The 12,157-nt window shown below is 37.8% G+C and overlaps 1 protein-coding gene across 2 annotated transcripts in view; it reads right to left on the bottom strand.

The window, feature by feature from the left end:
* Positions 1 to 7,276, bottom strand: part of VPS35L (VPS35 endosomal protein sorting factor like) — a 112,180-nt gene extending 104,904 nt beyond the window's left edge. Inside the window, exon 1 of one of the 2 annotated variants that reach the window (XM_078152870.1) lies at positions 7,132 to 7,276. The gene's annotated coding sequence lies outside the window, so the exon portion shown is untranslated. The remainder of the gene's footprint in view (positions 1 to 7,131) is intronic. The other variant, XM_020965262.2, reaches the window with a different exon arrangement.
* Positions 7,277 to 12,157: the final 4,881 nt, after the last annotated feature.

Here is a 12,157-nt window from a genome sequence, read left to right as displayed (position 1 = left end):
GTTCAAGCTGGAAGAGGCAGCTCTTGAGAAAATGAAATTATTAGTGTATTAGTATATATATATATGTATATATATATGTATATATATACACTAATATATAGAGAGGAATATGAAAAGTATAAATTACTTTCTCACTAACTTGTATCAGTTTATATAAGTTTCCCCATGTTTCTCTAAATTTCTTATATTCATTGTTTCTTTAGCCGTAATAATATTCGGTTACCTTCATATGCTGTAGTTTGTTCATCCATTTCACAATCAATGCACTCACTTTGATTTTACTTCTTTACCACCAAAAAAAGTGCTGCTATGAATATTTAGCATATAGAAGACTTTTCTTTCTTTGATCTCCTTGGAATAGTATATCCAGTAGTTCTCAGTTGCCTCTTGGGTCACTCTGATAATGATTTTTCAAGATTCACAACCATAAAGTATCATTAGGAGAATACTGGTATTAAAAATATAGGATTTTGTGTTAGGAAGCAGCTTGTAACTATTAAAAACATTGTGCAATTTCCTAAATGCAGTCTAATCCACTCTTTCTTAAACCCCAGCTAAGAACCAACTGAAGCCAATCAACTAAGCATCAAGAAAACCTGAAGGAGAGACAAGAAGTGGCATGGGCAAGGAGGGTCAAACCACCATCACTACCAATACTTCCTTTCACTCCAGTGGAGACAGCCCAGGACCCTGTAGGTCCAAGAGCCTCAAGAATAATAGCACCCCATCCCTGCTTCCAACTTACCCTCAAAGCCATCATCCAGGGATATGATTCAGGGATAGAATGCCTCTAGGTTGGAGCCATAGCCCCCCTCTCCTCAGTAGCCACAGCTACTGAAGACCTAGAAAAGAAACATCCATCTCCTCTGTACTTTCCCAGGCCATTATCTTCCTCCAACCTCATTCTCCTTCCTTCCTAATCTTGACCCTATAGTTAAACAATTCAACCACACACAATACTCTTAAATCCTTCACCGCATTGCCCTATCTGGGCTAATCCCTTGCTTCACCCAAACTGAGTTACTCCCACCACCCACCTCTCTCATTTCTACTCATATGCTGCTAAATGGAGTTTGAGGAAATCACACAACCATGCTAAATGAGTATGCTATGCATTTTTGTTATCTAACTTCAAATGGACCCTCATTGCAGCAAGGCAATCCTTTTTTCTCTCTCTAATTTATTCCCTATCTTGTTCTTCATGGAAACGAATATATTCCAAACATTCTCTTCTCAATTTAAGCATCCTATTCCTGTCCTTTCTCCCATGCTCTCAGCTAAGGACCTTAACTCTTATTTTACAAAAAAAAGTAGACCATTCACCAGGAGCTTCCTCTTCTTTCCTTCTCTTTTTCGTCTGAACCCCCTTGACAACAACCCCTACTTTCGCCTTTTCTCCAGTCTCTGATAATGAAGTGACCTTTCCTTCTCCTTGTTAAGGCCAACCACTCTACATATACATTTGATCCTATCTTTTCCCATCCTCTTCAGCAAATTGTCCCTTCAATTATCCCTTTTCTTTCTCTAACCCTCGACCTCTTTCTGTCTACTGATTCCTTTTCTACTGTCTTTAAAGAACACAAATCTCTCAATACTTTAACTCCTTCATTATGCCCTACTACTGCCTAAATTATCCTATATTTCTCTTCCCTTTTTCAGCCAAACATCTAAGAAAAGCAGTTTACCCTCCCTGCCTTCACTTCTCCTCTTTCTCACTCAACCTTTTGTAATCTTGCTTCCACCTCACTAAACTGAAACTGCTCTTTCCAAATTTACCAGTGATCTCATAATTGACAGAGCTGATGGTCTTTCTTCAGTCTTCCTCTTTCTTGACTTCTTCACAGTATCTGAAACAGATGACCACCCTCTTTTCTTGGATATTCTCTCCTCTTTGGATTTTCATTTTATGACTCTCCTGATTCTCCTCCTACTTAGCTTACTACTCCTCAGTTTTATTTCCTGTTTAATCATCCATATCATATTCTGTAACTCTGTTTGCATCCCAGGATTTCCTGGACCATCTTCTTTCGCTGCACTTGCTTGATAACCTCATCAACTGCCCTGAGTTTAATTATCTCCTGAATGCAGATGACTCACAGATAGATTTTATATAGAGATAGACATACACAAACATACACATATACACATATAGACACATATATACACGTATATACATATATATACATCCAGTTCTTGTGGGTGTCTCTTTCTCTTTTTGTGTCTCTGTCTCTCTGTGTCTCTGTCTCTGTCTCTCTCCCTCTGTATGTATGTACATGTCCAAAGCAAAATTCATTATCTTTTTCCAAAAAACTCATCCCTCTCCCAAACCTCCCTATTTCTGTCAAAGGCACCACCATTCTTTCAATGTCCCAGGGTTTGTAACCTTGGTGTCCACAATTTCTTACTCACCTTCATCCTAAATATCCTATCAGTTTTCAAATTTTGTTTCTACCTCCAGCATATCTTATGTTCAGCTCCTTCACTCTACTTACACAGCCACTGCCTCATTTCAGACTTCTTACCTTGTAAGATCCTCTTAATTGTTCTCCCTGCCTTTTCTCCTCCATTTCCTTCATATGACTGTCAAGGCTATTTTCCTTAAGTACAGATCTAGCCATGTCACTCTCCCTTCTCTACAAATCCCAGTGCCTCCCTATTACGTCTAGGATCACATATAAACACTTTGTGTGGCTTTTAAAGCCCTTCATATTAGCCCCAACCAATTTTTACAGCCTCATTACATATTACTCCCCTTCCTTCACTTTGTGGTTCAGACAAATTAGTCTTGTATCACTTCCTTATACACAACACTATATCTCTGATCACTATGCCTTCATAATGGCTGTTCACCTTGCCTGGAATGTATTATCTTCTTTTCTCTCTGCCTCTAAGAATACCTAGTTTTTAATTCAAAACTAATTAGGGAGCAGCATCTTCTAAAAAAAGTCTTTCTCTTTTTTTCACTTTATTTTTTCCATTAATTTATTTTGCTTTATCAACAATCACTTCCATAAGCTTTTAAATTTCAAATTTTTATACCCCTCCCTCTCCAAGACAGCGCACAATCTGATATAGCCTATACATATACATTCCTATTAAACATATTTTCACATTAGTGATGTTAAAAGAATTAGAATCAATAGGAGGAACCGCCAGAAAGAGGAAACAAAACTCAACAGAAGAAAAAATGTAGCAAATAGTATGCTTTGATCTGCATCCAAAATCCATTTCTTTGGATGTGGATAGCATTTTCCATCATGAGGCCTTTGGAGATGTCTTAGATCCTTGCATTGGTGAGAAGGGCTATCAACGTTAGTCATCACACAACGTGGCTGTTACTGTGTACAATGTTCTCCTGGTTCTGCTCACTTCACTCAGCATCACTCCACTCCATACAAGTCTTTCCAGGTTTTTCTTAAGTCTATTTGCTCATCATTTTTATAGCACAATAGTATTCCATTACATTCATATATCACAACTTGTTCAGCCATTCCCCAATTGATGGGCATCCCCTTAACTTCCAATTCTTTGACACCACAAAAAGAGCTGCTATAAATATTTTTGTACATGTGAGTCCTTCTCTTTGGGGTACAACCCTAGAAGTGCTGTTGCTAGTCAAAGGGTATGCACATTTTTTATAACCCTTTGGGCATAGTTCCAAATTGCTCTCCAAAATGGTTGGATCATTTCAAAACTTCACCAGCAATGCATTAGTGTTCCAATTTTCCCACATCTTCTCCAATATTCATCATTTTCCTGTTTTATCATGTTGGCCAATCTGACAGGTGTGATGTGGTACCTAAGAGTTGTTTTTATTTGCATTTTTCTAATCAATAGTGATTTAGAGCATTTTTTTCTATGACTATAGATGGCTTTAATTAAAGAAGTCTTTTTCTTAATCCTTCCCCTTTCCAACTGTTAATGCCCTCCTTCCCTAACTACTCTATATTTAACTAATGTGTTTATTTTGTATTTGTTCTCTTGATGTTCTGGTTAAGTCATTTCTGTTGTATGTGACTCTTTATGATCCCATTTGGGATTTTCTTGGCAAAGGTACTGGAGTGGTTTGCCATGCCATGGAGAAGGCTCCAGCTCATTTTACAGATGAGGAACTGAGGCAAACAGGAGTAAGTGACTTGCCTATGATCACACAGCTAGTAAGTGTCTAAGGCCAGATTTGAACTCATATTTGAACTCAGTCTTAACTTCAGGCCTGGTACTCTACCCTCCTAGCTGCCCACTTATTCTGTATATATTTATACATACACATGTCACTTCCAATAGGATGCAAGCTTCCCAAGCTTCCGGCCCACAGACTGAGGGGGAATCCAGTGGCTGATCAGAGAGGGATTGCAGGGATCTCTTTGCCAGTGCTGCGGCAGGAATCTCTTGCTTTGCCTGTGTTTGGATCTGGGCCACAGTTCTGGGCAGCGGTCCTGGGGTGAGGAGGAACGCTGGCTTGGTGGAGCTTGTAGTGGTTGTGGAGAGGAGCCCCTCATCACAGTTACAGGACAGAAAGGAGTACTTGCAGTCGCAGGCCAGGAAAGGAGTAAACACCTTGCCCCTTATCATACCACCTTGGAAGAACTGAAAATTTACAGGTCCCTACAAGTATCTCTGAAAACAGCTGTACAAACCCCCAAAGCTTGGGACAGTACATTCTCCACATTGGAAGCAGATTCGTACCTTAACAAAGAGTTTAAAACTCAAGTAATCGGCTGGGATCATGAGCAAGCTACGCAAAAAGAGTCAGACTATATTATCTTACTTTGGTGAAAAAGAAGATCAAAATATACAACAAAGTCAAAGCCCCTACATCCAAAGCCTCCAAGAAAAATATGAATTGGTCCCAGGCCATGGAAGAGCTCAAAAACGATTTTGAGAAGCAAGTTAGAGAAGTAGAGAAAAAACTGAGAGTGATGCTAAAGGAGACCCAAAAAAATACTGAAGAAAATAACACCTTAAAAAATAGCCTAACCCAAATGGCAAAAGAGGTCCAAAAAGCCAATGAGGAGAAAAATGCCCTAAAAAGAAAAATTGGCCAAATGGAAAAGGAAGTCCAAAAGCTTACTGAAGAAAATACTTCCTTAAAAGTTAGAATAGAGCAATTGGAAGCTAGTGACTTTATGAGAAATCACAACACAGTAGAACAAATCCAAAAGAATGAAAAATTAGAAAACAATGTAAAATATCTCATTGGAAAAACAACTGACCTGGAAAATAGATCCAGGAGACAGAATTTAAAAATTATTGGACTATCTGAAAGCCATGATCAAAAGAAGAGCCTAGACATCATCTTTCAAGAAATTATCAAGGAAAACTGCCCTGATATAGTAGAACCAGAGGGCAAAATAGAAATTGAAAGAATCCACAGATCTCCTCCTGAAAGAGATCCCCAACGGAAAACTCCTAGGAATATTGTAGCCAAATTCCAGAGTTCCCAGGTCAAGGAGAAAATATTACAAGCTGCCAGAAGGAAACAGTTCAAGTACTGTGGAAACACAATCAGGATAACACAAGATTTAGCAGCTTCTACATTAAAGGACCGCAGGGCATGGAATATAATATTCCGGAGGGCAAAGAAGATAGGATTACAACCAAGAATCACCTACCCAGCAAAACTAAGTATAATCCTTCAGGGGAAAAAATGGTCATTCAGTGAAATAGAGGACTTTCAAGCATCTTGATGAAAAGACCAGAGCTGAATAGAAAATTTGACTTTCAAATACAGGACTCAAGTGGAACATGAAGTGGTAAACAGGAAAGAGAAGTCATAAGAGACTTATTAAGATTGAACTGTTTACATTCCTGCATGGAAAGATGATATTTATAACTCATGAGACCTTTGTCAGTATCAGGGTAGTTGGAGGAAAAAAATTATATGTATGGATAGATAGATAGATAGATAGATAGAGGGCACAGGGTGAGCTGAAGATTAAGGGGTCATATCTGGAGAATAAAATTAAGGGATGAGAGAGGATTATACTCGGAAAAGAAGAAAGGGAGAGGTAGAATGGGGTAAATTATCTCACAAAAAAAACCCAAAAGTCTCTTACAGTGGAAGGGGAAACAGGGGAAGGTGAGAGGGAATGAGGGAATCTTATTCTCATAGAATTTGGCTTAAGGAGGGAAAAACATACACATTCAATTTGGTATGGAAATCTGTCTTACCCTACAGGAAAATAGGGGGGAAAGGGGACAAGAGAGCAGGGGGATGATAGAGAGGAGGGCAGATTGGGAAAGGAGGTAATAAGAAGTAAATACTTCTGAGGAGAGACAGGGTCAAAAGAAAGAATAGAATAAATGGGAGGGCAGGATAGGATTAAGGGAAATAGAGTTAGTTTTTCACAACATGTCTACTATGGACGTGTTTTGCATAAGTGCACATGTACAACTTATATTGAGTTACTTGCCTTTTCAATGAGGGTGGGTGGGAGGGAGGAAGGGAGAAGATTTGAAACCTAAAGTTTTAAAAACATATGTTTAAAAAAAGTTTTCACGTGCTACTGGTAAATAAATATAGGAAATGGGGTACAGAAGTCTATCTTGCCCTACTGGAAAATAGAAGGGGAAGGGGATAAGAGAAGGGGAGAGAGATAGAAGAGAGGACAGAGTAGGGGAAGGGATATTCAGAATGCATGACATCTTGGGGTTGGGGGAGGGAGGAGATGGGGTGAAAATTTGGAACTCAAAAACTTGTGGAAGGGAATGTTGAAAACTAAAAATAAATAAATTTATATTAAACACACACACACACACAAAAGAAAGAAATGACCAAGGAGAAATGACCAAGGATTCAGAAAATCTAGAAGAGAATTTCATGAGCTGAAGCAGAATAAAAAAAAAAACACATCAATTGGAAAGTGGCTGAATAAATTATGGTATACAAATGTAATGGATTTTTATTGTGCCATAAGAAAATATGAGAGGTGTGGTATGAAATAAACTTGGGAAGAGGTGCATAAACTGACACAGAATGAAGTGAGCAGAACTACGAAAACAATTTACCCAGCGACTACAATACTATAAAGGAAAACAACTTTGAAAGATTTAATAATTACTAATCTAAATTCCAGAATACTGATTGTAACGTCCTCGTTACTCCTGGAGGGCTGCCTGGGTCATACTCACCTGCAGTCTTCGGGCGTCCCCGGATAACGAAGGAGTGGAGTCGACAGAAAGGTGTAATTTCAAACAGTTTATTCAGCCATTAGCTCAAGCGAGTAAGCACCTAGAAGCTAGTTCTGCCTTCTGCGTTGCTCTGCTTTAACTAACTCAGTACCGGAAGAGTTGTCCCTATTATCCCCTGTGAGAAGCCTGCCTCCCCAGGCGGAGCCCCATGGAGGGAAGAGGTTTCCTGGGTATTCAGCACAACTCGTTGCAGCGCACTTCCCATTACCTCTTGGCAGTAGCCTACACTCAACCTCCAATCCGGCCCCTTCCTGGTTCAGCATGTCCCTTACAATCATGTCCCTCACAACTGATGATAAAGAATACTTTCCGCCTCTTGGCACAGAGGTGACAGGCTAGAGGGTCATAATGAAACATACATTTTCAGACACAGTCAACATATGAATTTATTTTGCTTCGCTATGCTTATTTGGTGCAAGGGAAAGCTTTTATTTTTTGTGGGGAGAGTGCTGTGGAAGGCAATTAATGGTAATGATGCCAAAAATAAAAGTATAAGTGAAACATTTTTAAAAATAGAGTAGAAGGAAACTCAGAAGGAAACAGACAAGGAGAGTTTTGGTACTATCATAGTAAGCTTAGTATATACTTTACAAAACAAACTATATAATGTAAGTTGAGTTTCATATGTAATTCTCTTTTTTGTTTTTTTTTTGTATATTGAAATGTTCATATTTGTTTACATTGAGTAATTTCAAAATCAATATTTTTTCTAAAAAGTGGAACCATGAGAACAATCAAAACAATGACCATAATAACATAAAGGAAAACAACACTAAAATATATCAGAACTCAGATTAATGCAATGAGCAATCTTGATTTCCAGGACAGTGAAGTCCATTTTTTCCCTTTCATCAGAGATGCAGTAGACTACAGATGAAGAATGCTTCATATTCTGTCAGACATGGTCACTATGTCAGCTTATTTTATTTAACTGTTTCTCATTATTACTAGGGAGGGTTCTATGGGGAAGAGAGTCATGGTTAAGAAGTAATGAAACAAAAAAGCTTCAATAAATTTTTTTTTAGAAAGAAAAACAGTCCCCCCTCATCCAGGGATGCCCTCACAGGACAAAAGTAGGCCTGGGGTTACCTCAGGCACAAAACAAACTTTATTGCAAGTTTTTCTGATAAGGGTCTTGTTTCCAAAATATATAAACATTCAAATGTGTAAGAGCCATTCCATAATCAACAAATGCCCAAAAGATATTAACAGGCAGTATTCTAAGGAAGACATCTATTGATAGTTAAAATATGCTCGAAATCACTAATAATTAGAAAAATTCAAATTAAAGCAACTCTAAAGTTCCACTTTTAACCCACATGATTGGCCAAGTTGGTTAAAAAAATAAATTAATGTAGGAAGAACTGGGGGAAATTGGTACATTAATGGTAGAATTCATTAATTAATGGTTGATAGGATTATAATTCAAATGTTCAGCCATTCTGGAAAGCAGTTTAGAATTAAACCCCCAAAGTTATTAAAGAGGTATATCATTTGATCCAGTGATACCACTAATAGGCCTATCCGTATACCCTATCAAAGAGATCAGAAAAAGAGGAAAACGACCCATGTGTACAAAAACATTTATAGCAGTTCTTTTGGTGGTGCCAAAGAACTGGAAACTGGAGATGGGGAGGGGATACCCATCAATTGAGGAATGGCTGAAGAAATTATGGTATATAAATGCTAGAGAATCCTACTGTGCTGTAAAAAATTATGAAAGGGAGTTTCAGAGAAGCCTGGGAAGACTTGTATGAACTGTTGCAGAATGAAGTGAGCAGAACCAGGAAAACAATTTATACAAAAACATTGTAAAGACAAATGGATTTGAAAGACTTAAGAACTCTGATTAGCACAATGACCAACTATGATTCCAGAGGTCTGTTGGTGAAGCAAGTTACTCACTTCCTGATACAGAGGTGATAGACTCGGGATGAAAAATGAGACATATTTTTTTGGACATGGCCAATATGAGAATTTGTTTTGCTTTACTATGCACATCTGTGACAAGAGTTTTGTTTTTCTTTTCTTTTTTTTAGGTGCAAGGGGAAGCTGGAGGAAAGAAAAATATTTTTTGTTAATTGAGAAAACTTAATTTTTCCCTCTCTAGATTTTTCCCTTTCCTTCTTTCTTTCATCATTCCTTTTTCTTCTTTCTCCTCCTTTCTTCTTTTTCTTTCTTTCTTCCTTTCTCCTGTTTCTTCCAGGTTTTTTTTATAACCCTGATGGTCAAGCCATTTTTTCTCTGAGGCTCTTTTTTGTGGTGTTAGGGATTTACTTTCATTTTCTGAGTTTACCTCTTGTATATCCCTTAAAAAGTTGTTATTTCTTTCTGTTTACTCATATCCCTAGATTCAGTTCCTTGTTTGGGACTCCTACCAGGGGCAGGTTGCACTCCCTCTCATTCTTTTGGATGAAGTGGTTAGGACCTATCCTGTTCCTGATTTTCCTGTATTTTTAACTGCTGACTTCCTCTACCCCTAGTACCATCAGTCTGTGTCTCAAGAGATCAAAGAAAAGGGAAAAAACCCCAATCTTTTTGTGGTGGCAAAGAATTGGAAATTGAGGGGATGCCTATCGATTGAGGAAAGGGTAATTGATCAAGTTGAAGTATATGATTATGATGGAATACTATTGTGTTATAAGAAATGACCAGTAAGGTTTCAGGGAAACCCAGGAAGACTTATGTGAATTGATGCAAAATGAGGAATTAGAACATTTTACACAGTAAGAGCAAGTAAGGATGATAAACCATAAAAGACTTAGCTTACTCTGATGAAGACAATGATTCAAAACAATTCCAAAGGACCCATGATGAAAAATGCTATTCACTTCCAGAGAGAACTGATGAACTCTGAATGCAAATTGAAGCATACTTTTTTTATTCTATTGTTTCCCTTTGCAACATGGCTAATATGGAAATATTTTGCATGACTTCACATGTATAATTAAAATCAAACTGCCTTCTCAAAGGGAGGATAGGAGAGAATGAAATTTGTGAACCCCCAAAATCCACAAATCCCCATTTTAAACAGAACCAGCTCTAAGAAAGAGAAGAAATTGGGGTATGTGTGTCCACAGTTTAATTTCTCTCATGCTGGCTTGACATGCGTTACATGGGAGTTCAGTCCAAAACTGGGCACCGCTAAGGGGGCCAGTTTAGAACTGGCTTGAATTGGGATTACACCCTTTGAAGAGTAGGTGTTCCCAAGGGATGCCAATCAACTCTGGGAGGTGGGCCATATTAAAATAAGGGTCTTTCAGTATGTGACCCAGGTCACTCAATCCTGGTCAAAGAGACATCAATTTCCATATCACCTGTCTTGACAATAAGGAGGAATTAACATTCTCCCAGACCTGTCTAGGCAATATAATGAGCAGGTATAGATCCATTTAAATTACATCTTAATGTCCTTCTGAAGAAGGACTGAACTTAAAGGGGGATGGGGAAGCTCTGAGTTTCCAAGATAAATGATTACTAAGAAAAATCATTTTTCACAAACTCAACTTTTAAAAATGATTGTTAAAAATTTTTTTACATGTAATTGGGAAATATTTAACAAATAAATAATTTTGAAAAAAAAAAACAGGGGCCATTAAACCATACATCCCTGTGGGCCACATAGCGACTTTTAAAATGTAATATCATCTGTTTTGTTGAATTATTTTTTCAAGTAGTCCCAATTACATTTTAATCTTGTGTGGGCTACATGCAGCTGGTGGATTGCATGTTTGATACCTATCTTATAACACTCTTTGGAATTCTTATTCTTCTGTCACATTTTAATTTGTATTATATTTGTATGTGTATTTTATCCTCTCTGCTAGGACACGTGTTAACTTCACCTTGGTATCCTCGTGGCTTGTACATGACAGACACCTGTTTTTTGTTGAATCAAACAAAACAAAAAACAAAACCCCAAACCAACCCCATAATTTGGAAAATTACAAGTACAATAGAATAGAGAATGATGGGTACAAGTAGATTGTACCATATTAACAATCATGACTTAAATATAAGAGGAATAAAAGACATTAATGAGATGCTGAGAAGACAAGGATATAGAAAATAACAAGAGGAAGGCCTACAATATATTGGGTCAAACTGTTATGGAGAATTTATGGAAAAACAAGAATCCCATTGGACTGGACTAGACAGCAAAGAGGGGTTACAGAGCCAACAGTGGAGAAATTTTACCTAACACTGATAAAATATAGCTACAAAGCACCCAATTACCTGTGAATGGTTATTCAATCAGTTAGTGGCCCCAAAAGAAAAAAACCTTTACTCTTAGTCAACAAGCAATAAACACTATTCTGTGCTACTTAACAGCACGGTGCTAAATGATAGGAAGTGCAATTAGGTGGCACAGTGGAGAAAGTGCTAAGCCTGGAATCAGGAAGATTCATCTTCCCGAATTCAAATTTAGTCTTAGACACTAGCGATATTACCTTGGGTAAGTCATTTAATCCTGTTTGCCTCAGTTTCCTCATCTGTAAAATGAGCTAGAAAAAGAAATGGCAAACCACTACAGTATCTTTGCCAAGCAAACTCCAAATGGCATCACAAAAATTTGGACACAAATGAAAAATGACTGAACAACTGCTGCAGAAGCAAAGAAAAGCAAAAAGTCTCTATTCTCAAGGAATTCAGAGATACATAATATGCAAACAGCTATGTATAAACAGTGTATATACAGTAGATAATTTCTTTGAGAAAACATTAATAAGGAGGATTGGGAACATCTCGTAGAAGGTGGGAGATTTTCAAATCACAAAAACAAATGAAGGCTGAGTGGGCAGTCCCCAAGGTAGGATGAGTAAATAAAAGGGATAACCAAGTAGTTTCAACAGCATCACATTTGACTATGCGAAGTAAGAAACTATTATATTTCCATATAAGGAAACTGAGAGAAAAGTAGCTCTGGGGCAGGAGCTTCAAGAACCAGCTAAAATTGGGTGCACTG

This window comes from Phascolarctos cinereus, unplaced genomic scaffold (genome assembly GCF_003287225.1).
Source record: "Phascolarctos cinereus isolate Bilbo 61053 unplaced genomic scaffold, phaCin_HiC Scaffold_4;HRSCAF=312, whole genome shotgun sequence".
Classification (NCBI taxonomy): domain Eukaryota; kingdom Metazoa; phylum Chordata; class Mammalia; order Diprotodontia; family Phascolarctidae; genus Phascolarctos; species Phascolarctos cinereus.
This window is presented reverse-complemented; position numbering and strand designations above follow the sequence as displayed.